Consider the following 20,238-nt stretch of genomic DNA (forward strand, 5'->3'; position numbering starts at 1 on the left):
CCACCCTCCTCTCAAAAAAGCCAAAAACAAACAAAGCAGATGTGAACCCCTGTTCCTCAGCTGTGTCTCTTATTAACCCATCTGGACCTGGAACTGGTGGGTCTGGGCATCTTCAGTTAAATGCTATTACTAATGTTCTGTCCACATATAGAACTTTGCCTACTGTCACCTGACAAGAGTGCCCAGGTTGTGCTGGGAGATTTTCAAAAGCAAAATAAATGATTCTCAAGCCTGAGATAAGACAGCATTTTAAAGAAATGGACCTTTGGAAAAAGTCACATATTTGTTTGCAGTTGTATTTTGTTTAATAAAAATATTCTTATACTTAAACAATGGATTTGAGACTCTTTTTCCAATAAAGTATTTCTTACATAATTATTAAAATTATTGGTACTGTGACATAGCTCTGGTCACTTGAAATTGGGAAGAATTTTTTTGTCAGTACCAAGGACAGACAGCCATTCAGGCAACAGTATAACAAAAAATGATCAAAGCCTTGCCTATTATGAAGACTATTTAATGGCATTAATGAAAGGTTGTCTCCGAGTTTTCTTTACCTTGAATGTCATCTTCAGTTTCCTAATTTTTTAAAATTGAGATCACTTCAACATTTCCACATTGTAACCCCCCACACACCCTGCCCCACTCTGTCACAGGAAACTGGAATATAGTTTCTAAGACTTTAGCTCATTGGTGTAGCATCAGTTCAATTCATTGCTGCTTACTTTTAGACTGTTTATTATCTGTCTTATTAGGCCAAACTCACATTTCAGTCAATGGACTTCAGCTTTGTCCTGCAAGGGTAAACCACTATTTTGGTGCCAGGATAGGACTCTTGACCCTGAAAGACAGAACCTATTGTTTTGCTTTCTTCTCCTGGAACTCCTGAATGTTATGCTCTGGAAGCCTTCTGTGAATTAGACTAAACATTTACTCTAGGAGCTTTCTGTGCATTTTCCCTATCTAACTTCATCTTTCATATTATTCATTTTTGAACCTTCCCTTATCCTGCCTCTGCAGGTTTATCTAACCTTCATGTGTCACTTCTCCTTGGTTTGGCATAATGTAGCTCCAACCAAGCATGGAGGTAGTATTATATAACAATTTTGTCCATTCACTTCCTCCCACAAATTCTAGATACTACTTTGGATTCAGGATAGTGATAGTGGTTGGGGTATGCTCACATTTATTCTTCACAGCAAATTAAAAAAGTAACTTTACTAGAGAATATTCTGAATAAGCTCCTTTTAATACAGGCGCATGTTCCAGAGGCAAAAATTGGCATGAAGGTTTGAAATAATCTCAGGATAACAGACAGGTGAAGGGTAGGGATCTTATGGCATGAAAAAAACATTATACTAAAAGTGTGTTCCTTGAATTCCAATAAAATAATCCCAATAATTCTAACACTGAGAAAAATCCTCAAATTGACAGTTAGATATGGCTTGTTCCTAATACTCTTTCACAAGCTCTCACTCTCAAGATACCTACTGCTCATGATATATCCATCTATTCTATATCTCATTGCTTTAATATAAAGCTCTTAAATGCACACAATATGAATCCCAGTTGACTAGTACTCTGCATTGGAATCATGAGGGGCACTGGGGTGAAGGGTGGAGAAATATTCTAGCCTAAGAGATTGGCTGACATATTGTACCTCTGCTATCTTTCACTCTGCTGATTCTATTGGTTGAATCCCTGGCTAATGGTCTGTGAGAGCAGAATCTGTGCTTATCTTGTTCACAACTTAATCACCAGTTTCATGCATGATATGTGACCTTACAGCCTGGTATACAAAGGAATATCAACTATGAGAAGTTCTTTAGCCTTAGTCCAAGACATCTTGATAATTCTTTATGCCATTTGTAATGAAAATAAAAACATCTGGAAAAACTTCAATAAAATGTTTAGCAGCAGCTATATGTGAGAGGATACATAAACATGATATTTGATAATGCATTAGATTCATTATTAGATAAAATGTTTTACTTCAAAGTCACAAACATAAAGAGAGTCTAGAAAAATATTCATGGAGTTAGAAAATAGCTAGAATATTAGAACATTACTGAGTCCTGCAAGATAACAAATGTTTAACCTCGAGGATATAACTAAATGTGAATAAACAATACCTCAGACAACCTTTACAGTGACACACCACAGAAAAAGAAGCTATGATCATATTTAATGTACGTATATGCAACAAATGTGTAGGAATGTGCGATGTGGGTAATTAAAGCCAATGACTATTTATATGTCGCTGTTTAGCAAATCTGAAATCAATAGAACAAGCATAGTGGGCAACTAAGGCAGGGTCTTGTATGGCAATAGAGACAAAGGGATTAGAATAAGATGATGCTTTGAGAACATAAAGTTGTGTCATTGAGGCCCGCTATGAAGTTTACGGGCTGAAGAGATAATATCATCAGATGGATTTTAAACTGTTTTACTCAAGAGACAAATAAAGACCTCAAATTGTTTGTTGTACTTGGTACTGCCTGTGGCTTTGGAAAAGAGATCAATAAAAGAAGCAAACAACGGGGTAAAGAATCTGTGGGGTTGTTAAGAAATCTAAGTAGAAAGTTAGCGACAGGTAAAGTTGATAATGCTGCATAAAAGCTAAGAAAAAAAATTCAGCTTCCACATTTACTAAATACACAAAAGTGGAGGTCTTGACAATAACATGATATATTTTGTGCAACACATCCAAAGACAGTTGAATATACATTGTATAGTAGTAAAAATGTCTTTGCTATGATTACTGTAAATATTGGAAGAAATAATATGAGAGCAGTGGTTGGTTCACTGCTATCAACATCCTTAAAGGTATAATGAGCTCACAACCTCTTCTCCAACTGACTTCAGCTCTACAACTAAAACATTGTTCCTGTTACAGTTCCCAGGTGATCAAGAGGCTGACTGCTGAAGTTTCCCATAAGGAAGCTGGTGCCTGATGCCCTGGTAGGTTCCTAAAATCATGCACGGCAAGAACATTGTGATTCTATAGAGGGGAGGGAATGAAAAACAGATTGTAAATTAATCATGATGAACAAAGTTCAGTCACTCACAAAGCACTCTAATGAACTGTTGATTCAAAACACCCTGTGAGCCAGGGGCTAAATGTACAACCATTCTAAGCACAGTTGAGAAGTACTAAGAGGTAAACTTTCTAAGTTCAAAGGAATTTCAGTTATCACTATCTCTCCTTTTATTGAAACTGAAAATTATTTACTTTTCTGGTGTCTATTCTCACTATTTCCATGCTTCTAGTCATGTTCATTTTACTTTCAATGCTCCACATTCTTATCCAAGTTTACTTTCAATGCTCCAACAGTTTTTAGCCAAGTTTACTCTATGTTATCTCAGGGGCAATGTGAGTCTTTATCTTATTTTTGCATAATGGCAGCATTTGACACAACTGATCACTCATTTCTTAGCACCTTCTTAGCACGTCCTTGAGACTGAACACTGCCCTCTTGGTTATCCTCCTGAGCCAGTCACTCTCCACCTCTTTTCCTGTCTTCTCAATTCTCTGTTTCTCTTCTCAAACATTGGAAGGCCTAGGGCTTAGTCCTTAAAAATATTCTGCCTACATGTGTGGCTGAGATTCTTTCATCCAGCCCCCCGGCTTTAAAAAACATCTATTTTCTGACATCAATGATGACATAACCTTGATGTCATCCTTGACTCCTCTTTTTCTCACAACCCATATCTATTCCATCGGGTAAAAATTAAAGATTTCCCAGGACCTGACCACATCTCACCACTTCCACTGTGATACACTTGTCCACTCCCCTATTGTCTCTTGCATGGATTACTGCAGTAGTCTCCTAGCATGTCTCCCTAATTCTGTTCTCACCTCCCAATAGTTGATTCTCAACACAGCAGACAGGACGGCTCCATTTTTAAGTGTTCCGATTATAGTACTTCTTTGATTGAAACCTCTAAGGTGTTCCCATTTAATTCAAATGTCACCTAAAGCCCTTATAGTACAGCTTAATCTAATATTCTACAGCTCTGCCCTTTGACCTCTTGGCCCTATGGTCACATAGGCTACCGTATTATTCTCCAAATGCTCCCAAGTCAAGATATGCACACTACCTCTTCTACCTACCTAAAATAATTTCCCCAAGATTTCTCTACGATTTGGATTCCTTGTTCCTCAAGTTTCAGTTCAGTGAAGCTTCCCCTGATTTCCATATGAAAAATACCACTTCCATTATACTTTTAAATATCTAATAAATTACATAGCCACATAGTAATTTCTTTGTTATCTATCTCCCACACTATAATTAAACTTTAGAAGGGTAAATAATTTTATTTGCTTTTGTTTTGTTCTTCTGTTATGTTCACTAATATTCCCAGCACCAAGGGCACAGCACCTAGTATTAACATGCTAAATAGTGTTTTTTCAATGAATAAATGTTTGAATGAATTAGTCATCTATTTAACACAAAAGTGAAAGTACTCACCTTTTTTTGCTCTTCTTTTTCAGTTTTATACTAATACATTTTTAAATTAAAAATGAATATATTATTTAATTAATTTTGTCATGTTATGAAAGAAAAAACATAGAACAATAAATCAAATACTATTTTGCCTTCTACCCAAATAGATATTAGAACATCATCTCTATTTTTATAGTAGCTTGTATTCCTCTTGTGAGTCACATTTTTCCCTGTACCTCAAAATAACTACTATTCTAACTTATGTGATTATCATTCCTTTGTTTACCTTCACAGCTTAACATACATAGATGAGTTGTGAAACAATTATTATAGTTTTCATTTTTTATGCTTTATGTAAATGAAATCATATGGTATTCATTTTCTGCAACTTGCCTTATATCAACTGACTGCACTTTAAAAGGTGTCTATCCATTCATGGATTCCTCACATATTTTGTGAGCATCTTCCATATGCCTCACACTATTCTATGGTCTAGGATTTATCAACTAAATAAAGCAGACAAGGATTCTATCTTCATGGGAATCACATTTTAGCAAAGGATGACAAATAGTAAGTGCTAAACATAAGTAAAATGTGTAAGTTGGTATGTAGTATATACATGAAATATATAGAGAAAAAGGCAAAAAATATATAGGGGAATCAGCAGGACTATGCAGGCAATGAGTAAGAGGGGAGTTTGCTGTATTAAATAGGGTGGCCAGGGGAGGCCTCATTGAGCATATGACTTTGAGCAAAGATGTAAAGAAAATAAGGAGACAAGAAATACAGCTTTATAGAGAAGAACACTTCATACAGTAGAAACACTAGAGCAAAGAACTTAAGGCAGGAGCCTGACTGGTTTGAGGAAAGCAATGAGGCCAATCAATATGGCTAGAATTGAGTGACCAAGATCAGGAGATGAAGCCAAGTTTCTTGTAAATCCAGAACCCATAGAATTTTATAAGCAATTGTAAGGACTTCAGCCTTTTATAATGAGTGAAATGGAGAACTGCAGCATTTTCAGTCAAGGAGTGATATGATCTGCCTTATATTTTTTAAAAGTATTTTTCTGTTGCTACAATAAAAATCAATGTTAGGGGACAAAGATGAAGGTAAGAGAGCAGTTTAGAAGCTATCACAATAAAATAAGCCTAATAGAATTTTTTGACAAATTGGATGTGCATGTGAGAGAAATCAAGAGTGATTTCATAGTTTTTGCCCTGAGTTACCCAAAGGATGCATCCACTGAGATGGTTATATCCGTCACAGTCCCATTTATTTTGGCCCATGTAGAAAGCTGATGGATCATAGAAAACAACAGTGGACTATCATAAGCTATATCAAGAGGTGTCTTCCACTGCATTTGTTCCTTAACTGAGATAGTGAATATATTCCCTGACTGCTGGAAAATTAGCTATCAAGCTGGTTGACATATTTTTTCTCAATATCAATAAACAACATCAGAAGTTACTTTCAGCCAGGCATGGTGAGGCTCAGCGGTTGAGCAACAACCTAGGATCCAAGAGATCATCATTTGATTCCCAGTCAGGGCACATGCCCAGGTTGTGGGCTCGGTCCCCAGTTGGGGGTATGCAGGAGGCAGCCAATCAATGATTCTCATCATTAATCTTTCTATCTCTCTCTCCATCTCCTTTCCTCACTCCAAAATCAGTAAAGACATATTAAAAAGAAAAAAAAAAGTTACTTTCACCAGGAAGAGTATAACTGCATTGTTTTGCCACAAGACTTTATCAATTTCTGGCCTTGGCTCCATAAATTAAGCTTAGTGGGACATTAATTATATTTGTTTATTTTTTAACAGGAAATCATTGATTATCCCTGCTGATAGGGCATATTGATTGGTAAGTAACAGGTATTCTAGATACTGTCAAATATATATGCATAGTAGACAATGAAAAATCAACTGAAGGACTTTTAGGTGCTTGAAACAAATATATTTTCTGACTTTTCAGTTGTCTGGAGGAGGTTGGAAGGTCCCTTCCAAAGTGTGAGATAAATTGAATCATGGACTCCCTAACTATATGAAAAAGGTACAATGCCTGCTGGACCACTTTGGATTTGTGCTTGACATGTGCCACAATTTAACGTGTTGTTCAATCTATATACATATTTGGAAATGCTACTTCTACTTATTTAGTTAGTAACCCGTGCTATTGAGAGCTTTGAGTGGGGCTCAGAGCAGTGGGGCTCCAGTTGCTCCAGGTTGTTGAGGGAAGAGTGTTGCCCCTTGTGTTTATGATTCACTGAAATCAAGGGTGTTCAGGGTGCCTGTTCTCAAGTTGCAATGTTCTCTGGAGACTGTGTTAAGCGGTGATGGATAATTTCAGTGTAGAACAATGGTGTTTGGGAAGAAAACTCACAGTCTCTGAGTAAAAAAACCTGAACTGCTCCTATTGAACTGGATATTATCTATCAAGCCATCAGGTTGGGCATGCCCAGGATTATGTAAATGAATCATAAAGAAGAAGCCTAGGGAGTTAAAAAAATTGTTTCCAATATTAACAGTGTGCATAGGCACTCAATGATCAGGTGAGAAAATAAAGACTTATTCTCTCAATGTCATTTTACTCTCAACTTCATGCTTGTTCATTGGACTTATTAAGGAAGGAGCCAAAGACATGTTTTTAATGCATTTTTCAACAAGTAACCCCCACCCCTCAAATTTCACTATCTCCCCTCCCCACCTCATATTTGATTTGGCTACAGCCATGCTGACTGCCCTATCTTCCATGGGCAGTGAACAATGTTTGGCCACCTGGTGATAAGTCAATTGTATTAGACTGCCTCTATCTGACAGCAGACAGACTTTGTCCTCAGTGGAGCAGATACTTATACTGGATATGGATTTGGTTTCCCTTCTTGCTTCTGCAAGAAACAACTCATGTGGAATTAGAAAGCTTTATTTATTATTTCAATATTGCATATGATATTTCTTCTAACTAAGGATCTGAGTATATAGCAAGAGAAGAAAGACAGTAAGCTGATGACATGGTATTCAATGATTTTTACCTATTACGTACCTTATCACCCCAAAGTAATGACCAAAGAGAATGGTGAAATGGAAATTAAAAACACAGTTATGGCTCACAATACCTCGTGAGTTTAGGCTAGTGTACAAGAAGATGTGGACTCCACTGTGATGCTTTTTCTTCCACAGGCAAAATAAAGGGAACTGGGAACCAAAGAAAAAGTAAGGAATAGCATATCTGACCATTTCACCTAATCACCCACAGGGTACTGAGTACATTTGTGCAGGATGTACTGTGCAATTTTTTTTTAATTCTTCTGAGAAAAATTTTTCCCTTTTAAACTGGTAAGCTGCAAAATATTTAGGCACCCTTTAATCTCCTATAGTCTGTCTTCTGGACATGTGTGTGAAATAAAGAGAGCATTTATCTACCACTCTCCCTCCTCAACACATAATGTTGAAATAGTACTGAGATAACTAAAATAGACATTTCCATTTTAAAAAGCAAGGGTAAGAAGGAACGAAGCAGTCAATGGTCTGTGGAAATCATAGTGACTCTGACTTCCATCTGGGCACATGTCACTACTTCACCCTATTCCTAGAATAGGAAATGATACTTGATGATACATGTCCATTTCCTGCAAGTGGTTCCCTAAACTATTTTTTTCCTCAGTTCTTAGCTTTGCTTTCTGGGCTCAAGACCTTGGGGCTCTTGGTCTGCCCTCAGAGACTGAATGACTTTCTCTCTCTCTCTCTCACTAAGAAATGACCCCTGTTCACAGCTGTGTAATTTTCTTATGAACTGATTGATGTTTCTTCCATGATCTAAAAGATAAATTCACAATTTCTTTTGAGATAGACTTCTATTTGAAGAATACATGAAACTTTTAAAGGACAATGCCTTCATTTTTTCCAGAAGACCGTTTTCACCCCAACTGACAGTCTACTAGAAACAACTTAATCTTCTGAGATCTTAACACTCTAAATGTGATGTTTACAATGAGCCCCAATTTTTTTTGTAATCCTCACCTGAGGATATTTTTCCCATTGATTTTTAGAGAGAGTGGAAGGGAAGGAGAAGGGAGAGAGAGAGAAAAAAAACATATATGTAAGAGAGACACATCAATTGATTGCCCCCCCAACGAGCCTCAACTGGGGCAGGGGATTGAACTTGAAACTGAGGTACATGCCCTTGACTGGGAATTGAACCCAAGACCCTTTGGTCCACAAGATCACAGTCTAACCACTAAGCCAAACCAGCCATGGTGAGGCCAATTTTCATGTTAAAAATATTTTTGTGGGAAGAGATTGGAGAAGACAAGTTTATTTTCCTACCCACAATACATACTGAGTCTTATATAATACCTCTATTCAAAATTTTTTATTACATTTTAAGATAAAAATCCTTAGCAGGGAATTTTATTTTCTTCATGGTCTCTTCCCTCCTGTATTGCAATATTATTTTCCTACTCCCACCCCTTCCCTTGCAATGTATACACATACCTGGTTTTGAGTACTTCAATCATTTTATAAGCCCAAATTGTTTCTTTTTGCTCTTTATTATGCTTGAAATATGCCTCTCTGCCTCTTCCACTTCCTCTTTTTTCTCATGTGTGCAGATTAAATATCACTCACTAGCATGTGAGCTCTATGAGAGTAGGATAATTTGTTTTATGCATTTCTATGTATGTGTTACCTAGCAATGTGTCTGTTTTGTAGCATCATTAAGTGCATGACTTTAAATGAGTTGAAAAAGTTGGAAAATATTCTCCTTATCCTCACTTATCATTTGTTTTCTTTCTCTATTCAAAAACTTTATTTTCTTTCACAGTTTTTATTGTAATGTGCCTGAATTACAGTTAGTCATCTATATTCTGTCTTTGTCACTAGCCTCTGATTGAGTCTGTGGGCAGAAGCTGTGCTATACTCACCCTGACATCTGCAACATTTGGTACTAGGTAACACCACACACAATATTGAATGAATGACTTCCCACCCACCTGTCCTGTGGTTCATTTATCATTTTTTTGGTTGTTGAGTTACTGGCCACCACACATGGCCAGTCACCAATCCTCATGGTGACTTTCCCTTTGAACCACTGATAACAAACTTAAAAAAACAAACATTGCAATAAATATATAAAAATATCAGTTAAATGACAGAATTTCACAGAAAGCATCTTTGAGCATATGTCAGAATCATTAATAAAAAGTTATTTAGTAAAAAGTCAATGTCAAAATTAAACATATAATGATAAAAATGTGTGAAAAAGTAACTCATTTTAAGTGAAGATACCAAAAATATCTAGGAATATCCAACTTGCAGTGTTATTTCAGGGTTTAAGAAAAATAATTATAAAGCCAAAATCAAAATAATTTATTTAGCATTATAGGTTAAATAAGATTTTCTTATAAGTATTGATTAGATATAAATTTAAAATATTAGGAGTTGGAATTTACATATGGAGAATAACATGTGAAATTTCATTCAGGTTTCCCCTAATGTGGAAATCAATTTTAAAAAAATGAAATGTAGAATGAAAGAAATTTAGGCCAAATGGTTTTGTTTTAATTTCAGAGAAAATGTGTTCTAATAATGTTCTCATGGGGAATACAAAAACTGTATTTATATAATCATGAAAAGAAAGAAATGGGTTGATGATCATAAAACTCCCTCGATAGTCGGCCATTGTTAATTTAAAAGTAGGAAGGCAGGGATTAAAGTTAATGATGGGGTGAGCCTCTGTGCAATTTAGTTAAACTGTTTAACACAAAAGCTGGTAGAAATATGGAAAGACAGCTCCAGAGGGAGCAATAGAAGAAAAGGTTGTAAATCAGTCTACAAAAAAGAAAGGAGTAAAACAGAACAACCTTTTAGAGGAAATGAGAACCACATAGTTCCATCATTTGATAGATTAGAGCAATCAAAGGCATAGGGAATGCCAGATTCAGTCATTTGATAGATTAGAGCAATCACAATAAAGACAGAAGGTAAATTTGTATTTCTCACGAGGACAATCAAAGTGGATTATTAGGTACTCCCATGGCTGCTAAATATATTGTTGACTTTAATTCTTCCCTGGGTGCCTGAGAGTGTGTCTGTCCAGATCATAGAAAGAGCAGTTACTCTCTGGGAGAGGGTAGCCAGTTTCAGATTTAGAAGTTGCTGCAGCAGAGGTAAAATTTTCACTGTCCTTTCAGAGCAAATTGAGTGGACGTTGGATAAGACTCGCAGGGAACAGTGATGAAATGATCTCCAAAATTTTTTTTTAACTTTATTTCATCTATTTATTCATTTATTTAATAACAATCACAAGCCTACTATGAAATTATCTTAACCATTATTTTAATCCAGTGGTTAAATGTTAAAATTGACTACAGTCAGAGCTTGAGTAACCAGTGATTTTCAAGATTCCATGCCTGGACTTTTCATAACTGTTTTTAACATCAGAAATATGTTGAAGTTCTCTTTTTATATCATATATAAGATGTCCTTAATGTGGCATCAAAATATTTTTTCAGTCAATTCTAATTACACTTTATTTTAAATTAGCTGCTCCTATATTAATGAGTGTAGTTTATGTAGAATGGGCAGGAAGCAGTTAAACAGCAAGACCATGGGTTTCTGTAGCCAGAGAAATGCTGGCATTTAGAACTCAGGAAAGCTTGTAGAATCAGTGACTTTGTACTGTAGTGAGATTTTATGAGGTTATATTCAATCTGAAAGCAGTGTTTTTTTTCCTGCCACAAATGCGATAGACTATAAAAGTGCTGTCAATCCTTTATTTTAAAACTTTAAATCTTTAAATCAAATAACTATAATGATTTAGATATATGTCTTAACCAAGTTAATTTGAACTGGCAACTGTAATCAAGATTTTAGTGCCCAGTTTTGTCAACGTAGGTGAGCATCACCTGTAAAAACTGATACCTTCCTGAGGTATTTAGTTTCAAACTTAAATCCCTTATCTTAAATAAAAGGTGTAGCAGTGAGATTTCTTACTCTCTATGCTGTTTCATATCCATAGAAACCAATGGACAGTATATATGTTGTTATTCTTGACATGGGTCCTGCTTATAACAATTGAATTAATTGTGCTCATGCTTACACAGCTAATATGAAGAACTTGTTCATACTATGTAGATCTGATTAACTCCACATTTAAAAAATATTTGTAATAGTAAAAATAATATGCTTGATGTAAAATGTTTTAAAATACTGTACATGAAAATATATGGAGTAACAATTAAAGTCCCAAGTGAAACCACTGTATTCCCACTTTCTTGCTCAGAAATAACCTCTAATCATATGTCCATGTTTATTTTTCTAGATTTTTTATCACTGATTAAAAATATATTTATATTCATTTACTGATGAGAAAACTGAACCATAAAGAGGTTAAGTAACTGGTCCAAAGTCATACAATCAGTAGGTGGTGGAACTGGGAATTAAACACAGTATTATAGAATCAGTGTTTTAACCTACTATCCCACACTTCCTATCTTACTATATTAAAAAGAAAAAAATGTATTTTAACTTAGGGATATTATACTATCCATAATGTTCAGCCACATGATGTTTACACTTAATATATTTTGCAAACACATGAAATAACCTATTTTTTTGTTTTCTAATATTTGTATTTCAATGTAAGCACTCACTGCAATTAATTTCACCATATAAAAATAAATGGCACATAGGTGATTAATTTTTGACTGTTAATTAAGCATATGATGAGTATCTTTGTACATACATTTTTATGTATGTGAGGGTGAGTGTCTTTGTGGGAGAAAATTTTAGAAGGGGAATTGCCATGTCAAAGTTTGTGTGCATCTTAATTGACCTACGTAAGGGCTTAGTGTGTCAGAGCTGTTTTTCACACTTTTGTCTACACAAGGTATTATCAGTCTTTTCACACATTTTTCAAAGATCATGTGTAAAAAGCAAGATTGGAATTTTTCTTTTATTTATGATTTCTTGGTATAGAGAATTAACAATGCACTCATGCCCATGTCAATTATCTGAATTTTTCTTTTTTAATTACTTATATGTATGTTTTTCCCACTTTATATTAATTCAATTAATATTTTATTATTTTAAGCAATTGCATATTTTGAATACTAACTCTTCTTCTGCTGTGTTTACACACATGCACATTACTAATACTTTTCCTGTTCAGTATATCTTTATGATATTTAGGTTGGTTTGTGATCTTCTTGTACTGTTAAATTTTGCCAATCAGTCCTTTATGTTTGAGGTCTCCATCCCTGTCTTTATGGGGGCCATAGCAATAGACCTTCTTGGAGGTGGTGACAGCAGAACTGAGTTTATTGACATAATAGGATTTATTCACATCATGTGGTATTGCAGGACAGGGATTCAGGATAGAACTCACTACGTGAGCAAAGAAACAGTTATAAGAAGTCACGTGGTGTGTTCAAGGAAAATATTAAACATTTCCTATGCTAGAGCTTAAAACTCAAGGATGGCAATGGCAACATACAGTATTGAAAAAGGTGTTAGATAGTGGAGAGACTGTGTGCTATGTAAGGAACCTGGAAATGCACCTTATAGCAACAAGGAGCCACATATGGGGCTATGAAATGGTCTTGTTTGCATTTTATTAGAAGATTCTGATAACTGTACACATGATGGGTTTGACAAAGTCAAGGTAAGGCAGTCACCTCAGGGGCTATAGGAATATGCCCGATGATGCTCACCTAAAACTAGGGTGCTGGTAATTGGCAAAGAGAAGAAATGAAAGCCCCAGTACTTAGTATTAAAAGGTGATAATTTTTTTAAAGTGATAAATTTTTTAAATATCAAATGAATATGTAATTTGGTCCCTTTGAAGACATTTTTAGTCTACCTGAAATTTTAATATCTAAAGGTCTTTAGGTCTTATTGATTTTGATGGTGATATATTCATGCCTATTCAAGAAAAAAATTTCCATGTTCAACAAAATGCCACAGAAAGCTCGAATCACTGTTGGAATATTTTCTATTGACAGTGTTTGGAAAGTTTATGCTACCTTTATGTGTAATATTTTGCATAAATCCTTACATAACACTTATTGGGATTTATGATTAAAAACATAAATTCATAATTAACTTTTCCTCTTGTAATCATTAATATAAGGGAAACTGGTATTTTCTGAATCCCTACTATGTATATCTCTACCTACTTTCTATGTTATCTTTAATATTAAAACAATACTATGTTATAGATGTTGTAACTATTTGAAACATAGGAAACTAAGTAAGAAGGAACTGAGCACACTTCTCATGGAAAGCGTGAATTTTAATCTAGATCCTCAGTTTTAAAATACATCATTTGGCCTAATCGATGATATCTATTACTTAAAATTTAAAGGTTAGGCTTGACTATCCCAAAATAAAATTTTGAATTACATAAACTGCTTACTTTTAGGTTAAAAATTCCTAAAAATAGGAGAAATTTACTTTCAAATAGATATTTCTACCTTTTCTAGCATTATGATCTTTTGAGCATTTAAATACTTTTTAAAAATGTTTTAAATTTGTCCAAGTAGAAAATAAGCCAACCCTCCTCATCTCATAATTCATCTCCATGGCAAAAAAAACAACAAAAATTTTAAATTAAATTTTCAAAAATTGGGTAGTATCATAGATTACTTTAAAGTATTTGAGTTGGAAGTTAATTACATTTGAGCATAAATGATTTCTCTAATTTATCCATAAATTAATTTTGTATGATTATTCATGTCCTCTTGACCATATATACATTTATACATATATACATATACACAAAATATAAGCAGATTATTAAGTGGTTATTTTTACTGAGGGATTTTAATGTTATTTTATTTAGAAAAAATACTAACTATAGGCTTGATTTGTCTTTGGGTTCAAAATGTTGTTACATACTTAAATTTTGTGACTTACAGCAACAGTAACAAACTATATCTATAAGTGTTTGATATCATTGCTGACATATTTTCCTCCTACTGAACCTTCTCTTCTCTGTTTGGCAGTCTATGTCAGACCCTTGTTTGATTGGTAGAACATCCGTTTGCAACTTGTCATGAGGTTTCTCTACTTTAATCAGTCTTCAAATTAAATGGATTTTATTGCACCTGGAAATAAATAACAGCATGGAGCAGTTTCATCTTAAAATAGATCAGACCTAAGTTATGAATCAGAGGCATGTTTTGGAGCTTAACATCATCTGCTTTGATCAGTGAAATCTATCTAAATTTCTGAATTTACATGAAATATGCATACACACACAATAATTTAGTGCACATTTTTCAAATTAATTTTTAGTTTTGTTTGAATGGTATTAATAGATCATTGCTATCTATATATAGGGGTTTACTTTTACTTACATGAAATATTTTTTCATATTCTTGGGACTAAGGATATTGCATTTTGTATGTAAGGTGTCAAAACAATTTATTCACTATAATAGCCTTTCAGCTTCTCTCTCTTTCTAAAGCAGCTTATTTAGATATAATTCACATACCATAAAATTCAGCCTTTTAAAATGTACATTTTAGTGGACTTCAGTTTATTCACAAAGTTGCGCAACTCTCACCACTCATTCTCTAATTCCAGAGCATTTTCATCACTGCCAAAGACACCCAGGACCCTTCAACCGTCACCCTCATGCCCCTCCCCCCACCCTCACTCCAGCCCTGGCAACTGCTGATCTACTTTCTGTTTCCATGGGTTTCAAAAATTCACATTAATGGAACTGTATAATATGTGGCTTTTTTTTCTATTTATTTCACATGCAATATTAGTTTCAGGTGTACAATATGGTGATTAGACATTTATATCCCTTGGGAAGTGACAACCACAATAAATCTCATAATGCCATTTTTTCCCCTTGAATTATTTTTTAATTAATGGCTAGTGAAGATCTTACAAGAATATGAATTGGGTGAAGGAGAAATGAAAAGAAAAATTAATTTTAAGACTAATAGTCATTCATTTTTCATGCTGCTACCAGTCCCTTTAAGTTGTTGATTTCCTCCTAACCAACTTATTTTACATGTTTTAAATGCTTGCATCATATAGTATTTGGTAAGTGTTTAATAATATGAAAGATGTGACTATAAAATGCAATCACATACTTTAATTGGTCGGGGAACAGTGAAAAGCACATTAGACCCTCCTTTCCCGTATTCACTGATTGCTGTGATGCAGAATTCATTACAGGAGAAAACAGGATGGATGGATGTTACCTCCCTTCTCACCCAGCTCCAAAATGATTGGGTGATTTGCTTGTTGAAAACAACTTGAATTTTTTTTAGCATTTCAACTGAAAAAGGGTAAGGATATTCACTGAAACCTGGTCTTTGCGGTCAGCAAACATAATTGTTAATGACCTTGGCAAAGGAACTTCGGAGATGTTACCAGATTGCACCCAGTGAAGAGAAGTTTAGGGAAATAAGGTAGCAGAGAAAGCAAGAGAACAGTAATACTTGAAAGGGTGGCAGGGCATTTAAGTTTTATGTTTAGCTAGAGGGAGACATAGAATCATGAGACAACTAATTTTTAAATAAAAATTTTTGAGCATATTTATAAAAGCAGAAGATAAGAAACCATTGGTGACAGAATATTTTAGATAATGCAGAGAGAGGGATTATTAGCAAGAGCAAAGTCCCCGAGAATGTAAACGGGAATGGGAGTCACAGTACTGGGAATGGATCAGACTTCAACACAAGGCGGGCAATGTCTCTGTTTCCTAACAAGAATGTCTGTCATTTGCTCCCAAGTCTCTGAATCTGGAGACAAGAACAGTCAAGGAAGTGGAAAGTCAATATGGTAGAATTCGCCACTGAACAGATGAGAATTTCCTAAAATAAATATTTCCATTCTTTAAGAAGGAGATTAATTACGTCAAACCTAAACTATGCAACCAGAACTTAAAGAGAAAAATATCCAAGTATTTTATGGTTTAAGTCTATGACCTCTTTACACTTCCAACGAACACTTTATATTTTCTTTTGACTCAGCGTAAATGTTATCAAATCATAATGGGAAAATGAGTTATTCACTGACATATGAAATGGAAAGAAAATCATATTTTTTCAAACGTGTTTTCCTAATACATGTGTTATAAAATTTCACTTCTCGATGCCTTCCTTTTTAAAATTTAATTAAACTTTCCTTGAGATGAATAGTCCTTTTTCTTTTAGAAATTATTTTGCTCACTGCTCACTAGGAAAGCACTCTAGTCTCCCCAAGACCAATTACAGTTTTTGTTATTAATAAAATCTCAGCATATGTGGTCTAAATCTTCAGTTTTTATTTACTTGTTTGTTTTTAATATCTTTAGCTTTTAAAATTTTGTTATTATGTTCAGGTTTTAAAAGCATTTATTTATCTCTAATTTATGTTTGTTACATATTTTCAGATATTATTTGAAGTGTATAAACATGTTTAGCCCTATCACTTGCTTGGGTAAACTTAGTAAAGACCAGCATTTTAAGAACTGATTTAGTGCCTATTTTGTGAAATGAGGGAATGTATAGCTCAGACCAATTCCTTTCTACTTATTTTGGAGGCAACAAGAGAAAAAAAGAAGTCATAAAATGTTTCTAAGGCAAATTTTATTTTATCCATGTAAGCTACTTGGTCTGATATGAATTATTTCAGGATGGGAATAAATAAATAATTCAAAATAAACTCTCCATCAGTCAAATTAGAGTTTGTTTTTCACACCACATAAATGCATACTCACTTCTCTTCCTCCCCTTGGGACAAACAGCCAGAAGGATGTCACGAAGGCCGTGACTACACAGTGATAAAACACCTGGTCACGTTACTCCACTCCCTCAGAAATCCAGTGATCTAGATGGTTTAAATTAAACACAGAGCATTTAGATTGTTTGAATTTTTAAATAAAATAAACTTACCCAAATTTTTTCATCATAAAGTCATTCAGAACAAAATGCAGATGGGAGTGATTATCAACTTGAATTTTATGATTAAATTTAAATGATTTTTGCAGCAAAGTGTGTGTTCTTTTTAACATTAAGTGAAAATGAGATAACTGAGAATAATGACAACGCTAAAAATTAAAAGAGTAAAGTATAATAGTTAACACCAACATTTGCATATCCCTCAGTAAAGCTGAAAGAGGCCCACATCAAATTATAGAGATGTAGTTTATTTCAAGTAAAATTAATTTAGAATTAATGGAAAGCAAATGCTTACCAAACAATAACAGCAGCATCACCATCACAACCAACAGCAACAGCACAGGTAACAAGTGAGTATTTGGTTTGTGTGAGTGCTAGCAGCTAAGAATTGGGACTAGAATCAGGTAGACTTCAAATTCAAGCTCTCCTATCTATCATACCTTAGGCATGTGCCAATCTGTCTGAGCCACTTTTGAAAAATGGGGATAATGCATTATAAAATGTCAATGTAGCTTTTGTGAAAAGACTAAATAAAAATATGCATTAAAGTATTTATTATAAAAGAGTGTCTGGAACATGAATCCCAATACCTGGCTATTCTTTTTCTCCCTTCTACTCTTTTCTAAATGTCTTTGTGTAGATTCTACTTATTAAAATAAAAATCTTGTTTATGGAAATATGATCATTCTATTGGGTTTTCAGAGAAGACAGAGGCCAACCACCAAATCTAGGAGTACGACCTCTGGGAAGTACAAACCAAGAATATATTGATTTCCGTAGTGGCTGCACTAGTCTTCATGCCCACCAGCAGTGTACTAGGGGTCCTTTATCTCCACATCCTCACCAGCACCTGTTGTTCATTGATTTATCGACAATAGCCATTCTGGCAAGTATGTGGTGATACCTCATTGCAGACTGGTATAGCCACTATGGAAAAAAGTGTGGAGTTACCTCAAAAATTTAAAAATGGAATTGCTATTTGACCCAGTGATCCTGCTTCTAGGACTATATCCTAAGAATCCCAAGAAGCTAACCAGAAAGAACATATGCACCCCTATGTTCATACCAGCATTATTTACAATACATAAGACCTGGAAACAACCCAAATGCACATCAGTAGATGAGTGAATAAAAAAGCTGTGGCACATTTACACATTTACACAGCAGAATACTATGCAGCTGTAAAAAAGGATCTCTTACCCTGTGAAACAACATGGAGGGGCCTGGAGAGTACTATGCTAAGTGAAATAAGCCAGTCAGAGAAATACAAACATGGTCTCACTCATATGTGGAATCTAATGAACAAAATAAACTGATGAATAAAATAGATCCAGAGACACAGAAGCATGGAACAGGCTGACGAATCTCAGAGGGAAGGAGAGAGGGGGAGCAGGAAGAGATTAACCAAAGAATTTACATGCATATGCATAATCCATGGGCACAGATAACAGGCTGGTGAAGGCCTGGGGCAGGATGGATACCTGATGGAGGTCTGCAATGAGGGAAAATAAAGGTGAGATATTTGTAATACTCTCAACAATAAAGACTTTTTTTTAAAAAAGGAATATATTGAGTAATAGTCCAAGGCCCTATTTCCATGTATCACTTACTGATTAAAAATAATTTTAAAAATAAATTTTATTTGTCCCTATAAATTGATTTCCCCCCAAATGTGCATGGCTTCACATTGAGGACACAACTCAGATGTCAGCCTTGCTGGTCCATCTAATAGTGATTGTATACTTCAGCCCTGATACATTATGAATCGTAATTTTCTGTTTCATTATATTTATGGCAACTGTCACCATTTGAACTTGTCTTATTTATTCATTTATTGTTTTAGTGTCTGTCTTATCCAACTAGAGTGAGATGCAGTAATTTTCTTACCTGTCTTTTAGTAGATTTTAGATACCTATTGTGTGGTAACTCATAATGGTTGAATAAATTAACAGGTGATAACCTATTAATAATGAGTTTTCAGTGGTAATCAACACTAATATTTTTGTGTTCTTATTATACGGCAAGAAAACTTTTAAGCATTCTACATGTATTAACTTATTTTTGCCTCACAATTTCACCCAAGAGGTAGATACTGTTATCATGCATATTTTACAGAGGATTAAACAAATGTAAAGAGATAACTTGCCAAATGCCCCACAACTAGGAAGTGTGGAGAAAAGTTGGAACTCAGCTTGTTTTAGGGCCCACAGGTTTAAGTGCTGTGCTATGCTGTGGTAATTCTTTCTCCTAACACCAGAATGATTTCTATGTTGCTATAAATATCTGCTTATAAAATGGTATTAAATTGTTATATATTTAATGTACAAGCAACAATGTCTGTTTACTAGAAATTTTCATTATTAAAAATGTGGGAAGATTGTCCTTTAGTAGATTTACTTGCTGAAGACAATATCTGAGGAAGCAAGTTGTGGGTAAATTTACCAAAATTTCTTTAAATTTCATAGGTTCTAAAATCTCTGAGATCAGTTTCTAACACCAAAATGGAATAAGATATCATTCAATGAAGATTTCAGAATATTCCTGGGAGAAGAGTGATTATGAGGACAAATATGGATTTTAATTCCAGCTCTAACATTTATAAGCCTTATTGGATTTATATGAGTCACTTAATCTTTTTGAGTATCTCTGAGACTCATTTTCCAGATCTTTAAAATGGTTATAATGAGGTTTATTGTGAAGATCAAATGAGAAACATGCAAAATGCTAGCAAAATGCCTGGAGCATAGTGGAAGATCCATAAAGGTTAGGTGCTGTGGCTTCCCTTAAAGCCTATATATTAGTAAAGTATAAATGGGTTAAAACACTTTAATATGTATAATTTATCAACTTTTTATGTTCTGAATCTTTTAGTAGATTCATTCAATCAATA

The sequence above is a fragment of the Miniopterus natalensis genome, chromosome 5 (assembly GCF_054644295.1).
Source record: "Miniopterus natalensis isolate mMinNat1 chromosome 5, mMinNat1.hap1, whole genome shotgun sequence".
In the NCBI taxonomy this organism is placed as follows: Eukaryota; Metazoa; Chordata; class Mammalia; order Chiroptera; family Miniopteridae; genus Miniopterus; species Miniopterus natalensis.